Source organism: Sminthopsis crassicaudata, chromosome 4 (assembly GCF_048593235.1).
Source record: "Sminthopsis crassicaudata isolate SCR6 chromosome 4, ASM4859323v1, whole genome shotgun sequence".
Lineage (NCBI taxonomy): Eukaryota > Metazoa > Chordata > Mammalia > Dasyuromorphia > Dasyuridae > Sminthopsis > Sminthopsis crassicaudata.
Window position 1 is genome coordinate 243,352,335 of NC_133620.1, and position 12,525 is coordinate 243,364,859.

Consider the following 12,525-nt stretch of genomic DNA (forward strand, 5'->3'; position numbering starts at 1 on the left):
ATAATTTCAAAAAAAAGAGGATAGACATCATCTTTCAAGAAATTATCAAGGAAAACTATCCTGATATTCTGAAAGCAGAGGGATAAAATAGAAATCAAAAGAATTCACTTGATCATTTCTTGAAAGAAATCCAAAAATGAAAACTCAGGAAAGAATCATAAGAGAGTTAATAAGTTTGATCTGTTTCTATTCCTACATAGTAAGATGATACTTGTAACTCATAATGACTGTCTTATTGTTATAGAAATTAGAAGGAATATTTTTAAACAGAGAGCATGGGTGTAAGTTGAATATGAAGGGATAATATCTAAAAAATAAAACTAAGGGGAGAGAGAAATGTACTGGAAGAAAAGGAAATGGAGAGGTAAAATAACATAAATTATCTGCCATAAAAGATGCAAGAAAAAATTTCAATAGTACATAGGAAGAGAAAGAAGGGGATGGTGAGTGAGTGAACCTTACTCCTCAGAATTAGCTTAAAGAGGAAATAACATGCATGCTCAATATAGGTATAGAAATCTATCTTACCCTGAAGGGAAATATGAGGTAAAGAGGATTAAAAAAAGGGTGGAGGGAGATAGAAGGGAGGGCATATTAAGGGAACACTTTTGAGGAGTACCAGGGTGAAAGGAGAGAGAGAATAGAATAAATGGGGGGAAATGCAATTAGCAATGGCAATTTTAAAAAGAATTTTGAAGCAATTTTCTTTGATGAAGGCCTCATTTCTCAAACATATAGGTACCTGAGTCAAATTTATAAAATAAGAGTTATTCCCCAATTGATAAATGATCAAAAAGTGTGACCAGTTTTTAGATGAACTGATCAAGCTATTTGTACCTATATTTTAAAAAACGGTCTAATTCATTATTGATTAGGAAAATGCAAATTAAAACAACAGACACTGATGAAATCACAAGTTGGGACAAAAAGACAATAGTAATAAATAAAGAATGAACCATTTCTGCATATATTTTTGTACTTATTATATCCTATCATTTAGCCAGCTTTTGCAACTCTACCCTATTATTTGGTGGCAAATCGATTATATTACATCATATTCCCATCCAATACTTACATATATTTGAGGGTATCATATTGAGGGTAATTGATCCTGTTGGAAAGGTAAGGAAATGTCTACCCCAAAAATATAAAAATTTCCTTTAAATGAATTGGTGGATGAGAACAATTTCTTCCAATGACCATGAAGGCAGCTGAGACTTAGAATGCCTAGAATTTAGTCAAACATCAAAGAAATCAAAGTCATCTACTTAAACCCAGGCAATTTTCAGTTATGTTGACTTTTGTGTTGCTACTAGACTTTATTGACTCTGGAAGATAGATTAAAACCAACAATTTTATGCAATTTAGCCTCATAAAAATCTTGCATACAAAATCAAAACATCACCCCATGTCATTGGTCCTCTATGTAAATGAAGGATGAACATTATATGTCTATTACTAACTTGTCTAGCACTCTGATCAAATTTAACACTTAACACTGCCTGACATATAATAAATGTTTATTAGATATTTATTGACTGATTGATATAATTTCTATTTTATTTATTTTTGTTAGATTTATCAAGTTCTCTTCAAGACTCATTAATGTCACCTAAAATTATCATTTCTGCTAATTTCTAAGTATTTAAATTTCTATATCTTACATAGTACATTGGTAGAATCATCAAGGCCCAAATTTAAATTTTGTCTCTATCATTTGGTTGTATCATCATACGCATGTCACCTAAGGATCAGGGAACTTCATAAGACTTCATATTATAGGAGGATTACCATCTGCATAGCTTGAAATTCCACATGGGAAAAAAATGACAGACCTTCAACATTTTATTTTAGCATCTCTGATACCTTTATTTATAGTTCTATCCTTATTTTTCTTGACCATCCTTATTTTTATTGTTATCTTTTCTGAAATCATGATTGCAATGCCTGGCTTGGATTCATTTGAAAATTAATGAATTTTATTTCAATCCTTCCTTTAACTCTCTGTTTAGTCATGTTATAATTTTTATATATGTATGATTCCAATGCTTATAGAGCCAAGTCATGTTATAATTTTTATATATGTATGATTCCAATGCTTATAGAGCCAAGTCATGTTATAATTTTTATATATGTATGATTCCAATGCTTATAGAGCCAATACAAAATACACTCTTTGACACCCCATATCCTTTATAACAAGTTCAATCTATTGAGATGTAAATGATTAAGCCTTGATTCAACAGAGATGTAAATAGTGTAATACACACAGAGCAAAATTGTCATACCAATGTCCTCAAAGTGCATTTCTCCCAGATGCCTTTAATCTCCATTGTGGGCTACTTTTCTTATTCTACGTTCAAAGGTATATCTTTGATCTATTATATAGTTGAGTTTGTACTTTGCTTCAGTTGCAAGGATCTTTATCAATGTTTTAAGTAAGTCTGTCTCTGCTATTGTATATTGAAAGGGAAGTGGGTGAGTCAAGTTCCTGTCCTTCTACAGCTTCTAATTTAATTTGGTATATGACATACCTAAGGTGACTTGCTCTCTTTGGACTTACTGACTTATGAAGTCAATAAGTGCTGAGCCAAAACAAGGGCTCAGTAAATTATCATGGGATAGAGGCGAGGGACAGGTTTTTGAAAAGATTGCTTTTCTGCCAGATTTTAAAAGTAGCCAATTTTTTTTTCTTTTTCCCTTTCAATAATAAACATTTCAATATTCAAACAAATTCTTAAAATCTTATACTCAAGATCAACAAATATAGCATGCATAGGCAATAGTAAAATTATTTAGTGCCATTTTAAAACACCCAAAAAGATATGGGTTTTTCTTTTCTCAATTAAACCAGCTTTTTGAAACCTCTTCCCTAAATGAGTTTTAAAGTTTTAAATTAATTAGCATAAATTCCTTTGTAAACAGGTTAAGAAATTTCTCTAGAGGTTATATTTGTCCTGCCCAACCCAGGCCAAGTTTGAATTTGAATCAGGTAAGGTTTTATTGATCTTTAGTCCTCTCAAGCAGGCTGCCTTTTCTTCCAGAGTTTTAAAAGTCCTGTTCCTTTTATTTACAAATTAGCCTAACAGGTTAAGAAGTTAGAAACCACAAGCAATTTTCTTTTATACTAAGCACTGTTGCAACATTGAAATAACCAGTTCTTAATCCCAATTCTTAAAACTTTAAGAGAGCTCTTTAACCAGCAAAACACAGACAAGTCACACAGAACACAGAACAGTAATCATACAAACATAGACTACACAATCACAACATTTAACAAAACATTTAACACATAACCAGATAGTGCCAAAAAAGGCTCTCAGAATCCAATAACCAGTCCCAGATTTATACTCTAGAACACCCAGAGTTGTGCCAACTGGCACAGAACCAGATATGTGTCTTAGAAAATACCTAGGTAGTGCCACACTGTGCCAATGGACACTGTTCTCAGGAATTAATACCCATCAGCATCTTATTATTCTGAGAATCCAGATGCTAGCACAAACAGAATAGGTAAACAGATTAGATTGTGCTCAAAAGCACCCAAATTCACTCTCCTGTGGTCGAAATGAAGGTGTCCACTATTAGGCATGGCTGTGGCTGAAAAACTCCTCTCTTCCTAGAGACTCTGGAGTGATTCAGAGGGCCAGCCTCTCCAAGCAAAGAACCTAGATCTCCAGCTTCCCCAAAGCGCAAGGAGAAGACCAGAAGGTCTCTAATCTCTAATCCTACTCTCATATCTTGTTGGGAAGCCTCCAAATGTAATGTTGAAGAAACTGAGGCAATATAGAGATTAGACAGTTTTTAATATTTTATTTGAGAGGGGGAGATTGTGCTGGGGGCATGTTGCCCCCAGGGCTGATATCTCAAAGCATCCAGTAGCCAATGTGAGGTTCCCCATGAAATATATATACATGTGGCTCTTAAGCTATCAGGGTAGACTGAGGCAGGGGTGGAGTCTGAGCATTAAGCAAGAACAGACAATCCGGTTCTGACAGGGTGGGAGGTAGAACCATAAATTCTGATAAATTGGGATTAAGAAGAACAATGACAGAATGGGGGGGGGAGGCACTGGACATTCTGATAAATTGGGAAAGTCTGGAGTTGATGTCTAAGATAGAAGATCTTTCTCCTTATCTGGATTAAATTTAGGAGGGTGAGGTAGTGTTGCAACCCAGGGGATTGAGGCAGAACAATTCAAGGAACTGAGGCAGAACAATTCAGGGAAACTGAGGCAGAACAGTTCAGGGAAACTGAGGCAGGGCTATTAGGGAAACTGAGGCAGGACAATAAAAGGGAACTGTGGCACAACAAAACTAAGATCAACTAAGTATGTTTACCAAAAGATTGAGTATGATATGGATGTTCCCCTTGGCCATACATGCTTGCTAATAGATGGATTAATTACACAGACAAATTTAACCTAAAGATTCTTCTACTTATCAGGGTAGTGGAAGGAATGGTCATAATTAGTACTGAAAGATAAAAGAGAAAATAGTTTGAGAAGGCAGAGTAAAAAAAGAAAAGAAAAAGAAAAAGCCTTATTGTGTACTATCCAAGGGATGTAACTGGAGACAAAACCTACATAACTTGCACATATGTAGCTTCAAACATCAAGGGTTGTTGTCCATCCATTTCATGTCATAACTGCTTGTTCTACACTAATGAGGAGCCCAAACCAAGGCTGTACAAGTGCCCACAATACTTGGTATCATCAATGTGATCTTCAAAGAACATTTCTCTCATTTAGAAAAAGGCCATTCCTGACAGTAATGAATGGGATGACTTTGATACTGTGGTTCTATCTGCTCCAACTCCACCTTCAGCTACTTCCTGTAAACCACCCTTGAGGTTTTTGCAGCTCTTCACGAGGTAATTAACATCATAGATGACCGGAAAGAACAATTAGAGGATCTCAAAGAAGTTCAGCTCTTCTTCAGGCAAATTAGAGTTGGTCAGGATTTTGATTAAGTAGCCAAAGACTAAATTAAATTTGATTAAATAACCACTGTGAAACAAAAGCCACTTGACTTCCTCACACAACATGACACCTGATGTCATGAGAAGTTCTACAAAATATTGCATCTCAATCCCTTCCCAAGGTTGTTAGGAGCTCTGTGGAGTAATGGACATACATGTCCTCCATTAAATTAAACTGGAAATTGAAGTGCCATGTTGAAGTTCCCTGGAAGGTATTCTCTTTGCTTATTCATAAACGTTAATCCAAGCTGAATTATCTTTAGCAAATCTACATTACATCTCAATAGTTGGTACTGATAGTCAGCATTAATTCTGAATTCTCCAATGGGTCTTGCAATCACACCTAGGAACACTGTGTTCACGCCAACATAATTATACTTCCATATAACTTTAAAAATTTTCTTCATCTTGTCATCCAAGTTGCAAGCTCAAACTTCACAATTTTTTTGGCTACGATCTACAATAACTGCTGGCATAGTGGGAACACAAAAAGTTTAGATGGTAACAAGCATCAAAATATTATACTTGATTGAAGAGTTGTTTTATAAAATAGATTTTCTTATCCTTTATTTTTGTACCTCCACTGGTGCTGTGCTCTTTTACCATAGAGTCAAGCCTCAGCAGCAGCCCCATAAGCAACTCTCACTGACCCAGGAGAAGGAGGTGCAGGAGCTAGAAAGTTCTTATTTAATGAAAAGAGGGAAAGATTATTGTCTATGGAGATTTCGGGTTTTTTTGTAAGAGTTATTGAGAAAACAAAATGAGGACAACCTTGTTTTGTCAAAGCTTCTGAATTATTTTCCTCTATGATTCCTAAAATATGATATAAATATTTTCTGTTTCATTAGAAAATATTTTTTTCTAGGTCAACAATCCTCAGATTATCTTGCCAAGCTCTAATTTCCCTCCTTATAGTTTCTGTTAATTCTTGTTGAGCTTCTGAGCCCATCTGGAAGGGTTCTTGAAGTAGTTCTATTCTTGTTTTTGAGTAGTTATATCTTTCTTCAAAATATTCCCTGTTTCCTTTATTTGGTATACTAGAAGCATATACTGATGACTTTGTGCAATTCTGCCTCACTTAAATCCAATTCACCTAGAAGACACTATTACCCCTGGAATATTATTTGTCCTTTTCAATACCAAGAACAAACAGCTACAACATTAGAGACAGCTACTAATCAATAAACATTTATTAAGTACCTACTAAGTACAAAGCACCATATTCACACTGGGGATAACACTGGGGATAGATAAAAAGGCAAAAAGTAGACCATGTCCTTCAACATAGAAAAGTGGATACAATGCCTATCCTATAGTCAGGAATACCTGAGTTCAAATGCAGCTTTAAAAATTCAGCAGCCTTATACCCCAGAACAAGTTATTTAATCTAGTTTTTCCTAAGTTTCCTCAACTGTAAAATAAATATAATAATAGCACCTTCACATTTTGTAAAAACCCCATGAATTGATATTTGTAAAGCATTTAGCACAATGCCTGTCACATAGTAGATATTTAATGAATGCTTGTTACCTTCTTTCCCCTTTTTTGTTTATTCTTTTCTTTATTATATGCTTGATTTTCTGTGAAGTTTTCCTTATGGAGATTTTTTCTTTCTCCTTATTTGCTATTTGGGTTTTACTAGGTTTGACACATTTCTGACTGTTTTATGGAAATAAAAGACCCTAGGAAAAAACATGATCCCTCAAACCTATTTTGCTAGAAGTCACTCCACACTACCTTTCCTTCAATTCTATTTTTAAAGAATTCTTCATCAAATTTTCAAATTCATTCTCTCATATTTCCTCAGTCTATGGAATTTTATAGATGATAAGGTTTCCCCCCTCTTTTACATAAGCACAATTATTTAGGATATTTAGGATGCATGAACAGAAAACTTTCTGAGAATATTTAGGAGGAAAAAATAACAAGAAGAAGAACATAGTGAAAGTCACAAGGCCACATAAGTGATGCCCCTGCCAGGAGCAGCTTCTGCCAAAAAGTGTTCTGGAGCTCTTCTAGGAAAATTATCCTGATGCTGAATAACCAATTTGGAGTAAGCACTGCAGTATTCAAAGTCCAAACAAAACAAGCCCCAAGGTGTCATGAGATTTCATAAATACCCATCTCTCTATTCTTCTAGCCCTATGTCTGCCCTCTTTACACTCAACCTATTTTCAATGCTTCTCTTTTTCATTCAGTTCCTTTGAAATAGTGGATTATTATGATTTTTCTTTCTTTGAAAATTGCTTCTGGTTAGTGGATTTCAAAAGTGCAGCTGCTTTAAACTTTTTCCTTTTATAAATTAATGCCATATTCCAAGTTCCTTTTTTTTTTCCCTTTTGAGGGCCACCACCATGCTGTTTTATAGGGCATTTCCATTTCAGGGTTACTTGAAAATGGAACACATGTTATGCATGTAAATATTGTGCCTCCTATGAGCTGATTTAATCAGCATGGATACCATTATTCATGCAAAGGCATGAATAATTTATTTTACTGTTGTAAAAGTTTAATAAAAGTTTTCTTGTCTTTATAAAATCCCATGTTTCTCTTTGTTCATTCTATAGCAGCAGCATAATCAGAATATAAAGCAGGCTATATTAAAAAGCGATGAATGACATGGACCTCATTGAGATTCTTGCATTATTTTTCATTGTGCGATGAAAGATTTTGAACAAGGAGAATCTGCAGCTTTTCTAGAGCTTCATGTGTGACCATTCCTGACCAATCTAGGTTACTTATTTATCTTCCCACATATCTATAAAAGTGCATGGAACCATATTTTATAGCTGATATTACAGACTCAGATGTTCATAAGCATTACCTAAAAGTATATTTTTCATGTCTTTTTCAGGATTCTTTTTCCTGGTGGTATGATTACTATGCTAATTATGGGTTACTGATTAAAGGATAATTGTTACTATATGCCTCCACTAAAGTCCTGCTCTGATGGCTCATGGCCTAGAGGTGACCCTGGGTGCTCAAAAGCTATGCCAGTAAAGCACAAAACTCTGGCAAGGCGGACCAAGGATTTAAGGTTATAGACTATGTGTCTGTATTCCAAACTTAGACCAGTTAAGTTCACAGAGGGGTCACAGGATTGTAGGAATGAAAGTTAGCAGGGAACTCTGAAATCTGTATGTCCACAGGGTAAGCCATCTAGCCCAACTGAAGCAGAAAGGCATCATGAGGGAGGGACAGGAGGCAGTAGGAGCCAAGCAAGTCAAACCACCACCACAGATTTAACCACCCTTGAAACCTGTACACTCTGGGACTCTTTGATTTCAGGACTTTGGGAAGATCTTTGCTCCCTCCACTTCCACCCCCAAACCATGATTCCAGACCAGAGAGAAGTCATTGGGGAAGAGAGACCCACCTTCCTCATTACCATTGTTGACCAACCATTACCAATGTCTAGGACGGGTGCAAGACCTCCTTTCCCAATTAACTAATCAGAGACATCTTCAGGTACAAAGAGAAAGCATTTATTTGGTCCCTACTGGAGAGGCCCAGATGCACCTGGGAGCCATCCCAACTCCACCATGTGCTCCTGGAATTTGGTCAGCTTCTGGCTTGTTCACGACTTAAAAGCAAAAAGACTCGAGCCTTCTCATTGGATAGACTAAAAGGATGTAACCATCCTTGACCAATGGTCACCAATGTTGGCTTCCTCCCACAAGTCACCTCACTTCCTGCAATTTCCTGTATCCCAGGATTCAAAGTTCATCACTCCAAAGATCGTATGACACCCCCCCCCAGGGTCCCAGCTCTGGGAACAAGGATCATGTGACTCAATACTGAGAAATACTTCATCCAATCAATCCCATTCATCAATGCCATCAAACACTCAGACCCCCATTTCTGCTTCTAGCCCAGCCTTCACAGTCATCATCTAAGGAGGACATTCCTGCTGGTGAATTACCAGCCATTCACCCCAAATTCCAACCAACTGCCATGTACAGATCTGGCAAAACTATGGCTAAGGTATCAGGGACACTATGGGAGGGATGAGATAGAGAGATCCCCAAATCAAATGGAATATTGCAATCCAATGTCACTCCATATCACACATCACAAACAGTTAAGAAATCCACTTAAGAGAGAGAAATCAATGTGCTCCAAAGGCTTAGGAACTTCACCAATTTAAAGCTCATTGAAAACTCGGGGTATACAATCAAGAAAAAGGACATTTCTTTAAAACGTATTTAATATCCAATGCAATATGTGGTAATATGGAGAGATATTCAATAATATATGTCAAATTTTGTGAATTCAATACCAGATAATGTAAAATAAGTAATAACAGAAGAGAAAAAACATATTGCATATTTAAGTTTTTTAAAAATGTGAAAAGTTGTAAGATTTATTGTATACGTATTGAATCAGACACCACTCTATAAACAACTGATAAATGCATGCAAGGTGATTTATTTGTGCAGGTGGGGCTTGGGGGGGGGGTGGAAGAGAGAAAGGGTGGGGAGACTAGCACCAATAGGTAGCATGAAAGGTTTCTTGTACAATATTGCACTTTAATTTAATCTTGAAAGTAACCAGGAATTCCAAGAGTATAGAATGAGAGTGGAGTATATTCCAAGCCTAAGAGTTGGCCACTGCAAAGGCCTAGAGATGGGAAATGAGTGTTATGTCTAAGGAATAGTAAGAAAGGAAAATTAATTGGATTAGAGAGGATATGAAAGTAAATAATGAATATTAAATCTAGAAAGATTTGTTGGGCCATGTTGTGAAAGGCTTTTAAAACCAAACAGAAGAAATGAAACAGTTATCCCTTCTGTATCATAGGAGTTCTGTATCATAGCGTCATGGTACAATCCCCCTACTTCCATGATATGAAAAGTCCACATTAAAAAATTGGCACTCCCTTTGTACTAGAGAAGAAGTTAAAATTATTATAGTATTAAAAAATAAAATATGTTGATGTTATACAATATTATACATATTTCTTAAACATTTCTGAGTTTCTAAACTTTTTCTATGCCATCTGCTGCCCTTCACATGTTCTGAGGTTTCTGCAAAATTCCCCAAAAATTCCCACCTAATGTGTTATGTGAACTGTGCTATATCAAAAATGCAATGGAAACAGTCATAATGTAGAAGGAATCACTACATTTTATTTAGAGTTATCAAAGAGTCACCAAAGTTTGTTGAATAAGATAGTAACATAATCAGCATTCACTTTGTCAGTTGTGTGATGGATAAAATGGAGTGGAGTGAAACTTGAAGTAGAGGTACTAATTAGAAATATATTTTAATAATCCAGGAAAAAAGATGATGAGGCTCTAAACTAGGGCTTTGAATAGTGGTCATGTAAATGAAGAAAAAAGGGCAGATGCCAAAGATGCTGTGGAAATTAATTGATAACAATTGGCTACAGATTGTTGTATGAAATTAGGGAAAATTCCAGAATGACAACATTGGGAACCTGGGTGACTGGAAGGATGATGATACCCTCAACAATAGCAAAGAGATGGGTCTTACAAACATGGAAGAAGAAATATGTGAATTATATCTAAACTCAAGTAAAGTTATTTTACTCATATTATATTTTAAGTTAACCTAAGAAAAACAAATAGTAAATGTAATAAGGAAAACAGGGATTTTGTTGAGCATAGTATGGACCAGGGGGAAATGGTGCTTTCAACTATATCTTTGATTAAATATGAATGACTCAAATGGCTTATATGAAGTTGGAACAAGAGAAAGATTAGTCAAAATGGTTTCTATTCTCTAAATGATGGCTGATTATGTTACAAGTTTGAATACAACAACAACAAAAAGATTCTTTTCAGAGTCACTGCCCTCAAAGAAAAACATTACAATATTGCTAAGTTTGATTAGATAGACAGACAAATAAGCTCTATTGACAGACGTGGGTGACAAATAATACAAACTCAAGCAATAATTGGGAAAAACAGAACAGAATTAAGTCTTTATCCCCACATACTGTACTCAAGAAACCTCAAACCCCACCTTACATCCAATTTGCATAAACATAGACACTCCCTTTAAACAGTGTTCTAACCTGAAGAATCTGGGAACCTTAGAAAAGTACTTGCTCCTCAAAAGATCATCCCACCTTTCCTTATGTACCTGTAATAGGCAAGCAATTTACTATTATTGCTCTGTAAGAAATGATGTAAGCAAGATGAATACAGAGAGATTTGGAGAGACTTACATTAACTAATGCTGAGTGAAATGAGCAGAACTAGGAGATCATTATACACTTCAACAACAATACTATATGAGGATGTATTCTGATGGTAGTGGATATCTTCAACACAGAGAAGAGCTAATCCAATTACAATTGATCAATGATGGACAGAATCAGCTACACCCAGAGAAGAAACACTGGGAAATGAGTGTAAATTGTTAGCATTTTTTATTTTTCTGTCCAGTTTATTTTTACCTTCCGAATCCAATTCTTCCTTTGCAACAACAACAACAAAAAAAAAAAATCGGTTCTGCACATATATATTGTACCTAGGATATACTATAGCATATTTAATATGTATGGGAATGCCTGCCATCTAGGGGAGGGAGTTGAGGGAAGGAGGGGAAAATTCGGAACAAAAGGGAGTACAAGGGATAATGTTGTAAAAAATTACCTATGCATATGTACTGTCAAAAAATGTTATAATTATAAAATTAATTTTAAAAAATTTTTAAAAGAGGAAATCAACAATAATAGCTATAGTTTATAAAACACTGTAAGATTTGCAAAGTACTTTACATATTTTTTTCTCATTTTACACTTGGAACAATCCTGCAAGGTAAGCTCTATATTTTTTTCAAAATTTTATTTATTTTTGAAATAAACAATGGTTTTTTAATCATGTTAGAAGAGAAAAATCAGAACAAAGGGTAAAAACCATGGGAGAGAAAAAAAACAACAGGAAAAAAAAAAGTAAACATAGCATGTGTTGATTTACATTCAATCTCCACAGTTCCTTTTCTGGATGCAGATGATATTTTCTATCCAAAGTCTATTGAGATTGCCTTGGATAGACTATTATTATACCCATTTTACAGATGAGACAGAGGCAAAGACAAGTTAAATTACTTGCCTAGTCTCACACAACTAGTATATATCCGAGGCAAGATTAGAATTCAGCACTCCTCTGAACCCATGTACAGCATTCCATCCAGTAAACCATCTACCTGCCTCCAAATGGAAGAATTGAAATGCCAGAGAGATGGTTTATTATGTGGCAAGCCAGCGTACATAGAATCACTGAATCTTAAAGTGGAAAGTAACTCAACAACCAACTAGATCAATTCACACCCCAAAATACTCCCTAATATTATAATTATCAATATCATGAATTATTTTTTCTTTTATTAATTATTACTAAAAGCTAATACCAGTATAATGATTTAAATTTGCTAAGCATTTTACAAGTATTTAATTTTACACTGTATCTTATGTGTCAATTTGTCTGCCCACCTTTGCTTAGAAAACTCCAAAAATGTAGAACTCACTATCTTTCAAGGCAACCCCAATCCATTGTTGAATAGCTCTAATTCTTA

General features: G+C 35.2%; 1 pseudogene; it reads right to left on the reverse strand.

Annotated features, from left to right (window-relative positions):
* Positions 1-4,656: 4,656 nt before the first annotated feature.
* On the reverse strand, positions 4,657-5,456 carry LOC141540721 (CCR4-NOT transcription complex subunit 7 pseudogene; annotated as a pseudogene).
* Positions 5,457-12,525: the final 7,069 nt, after the last annotated feature.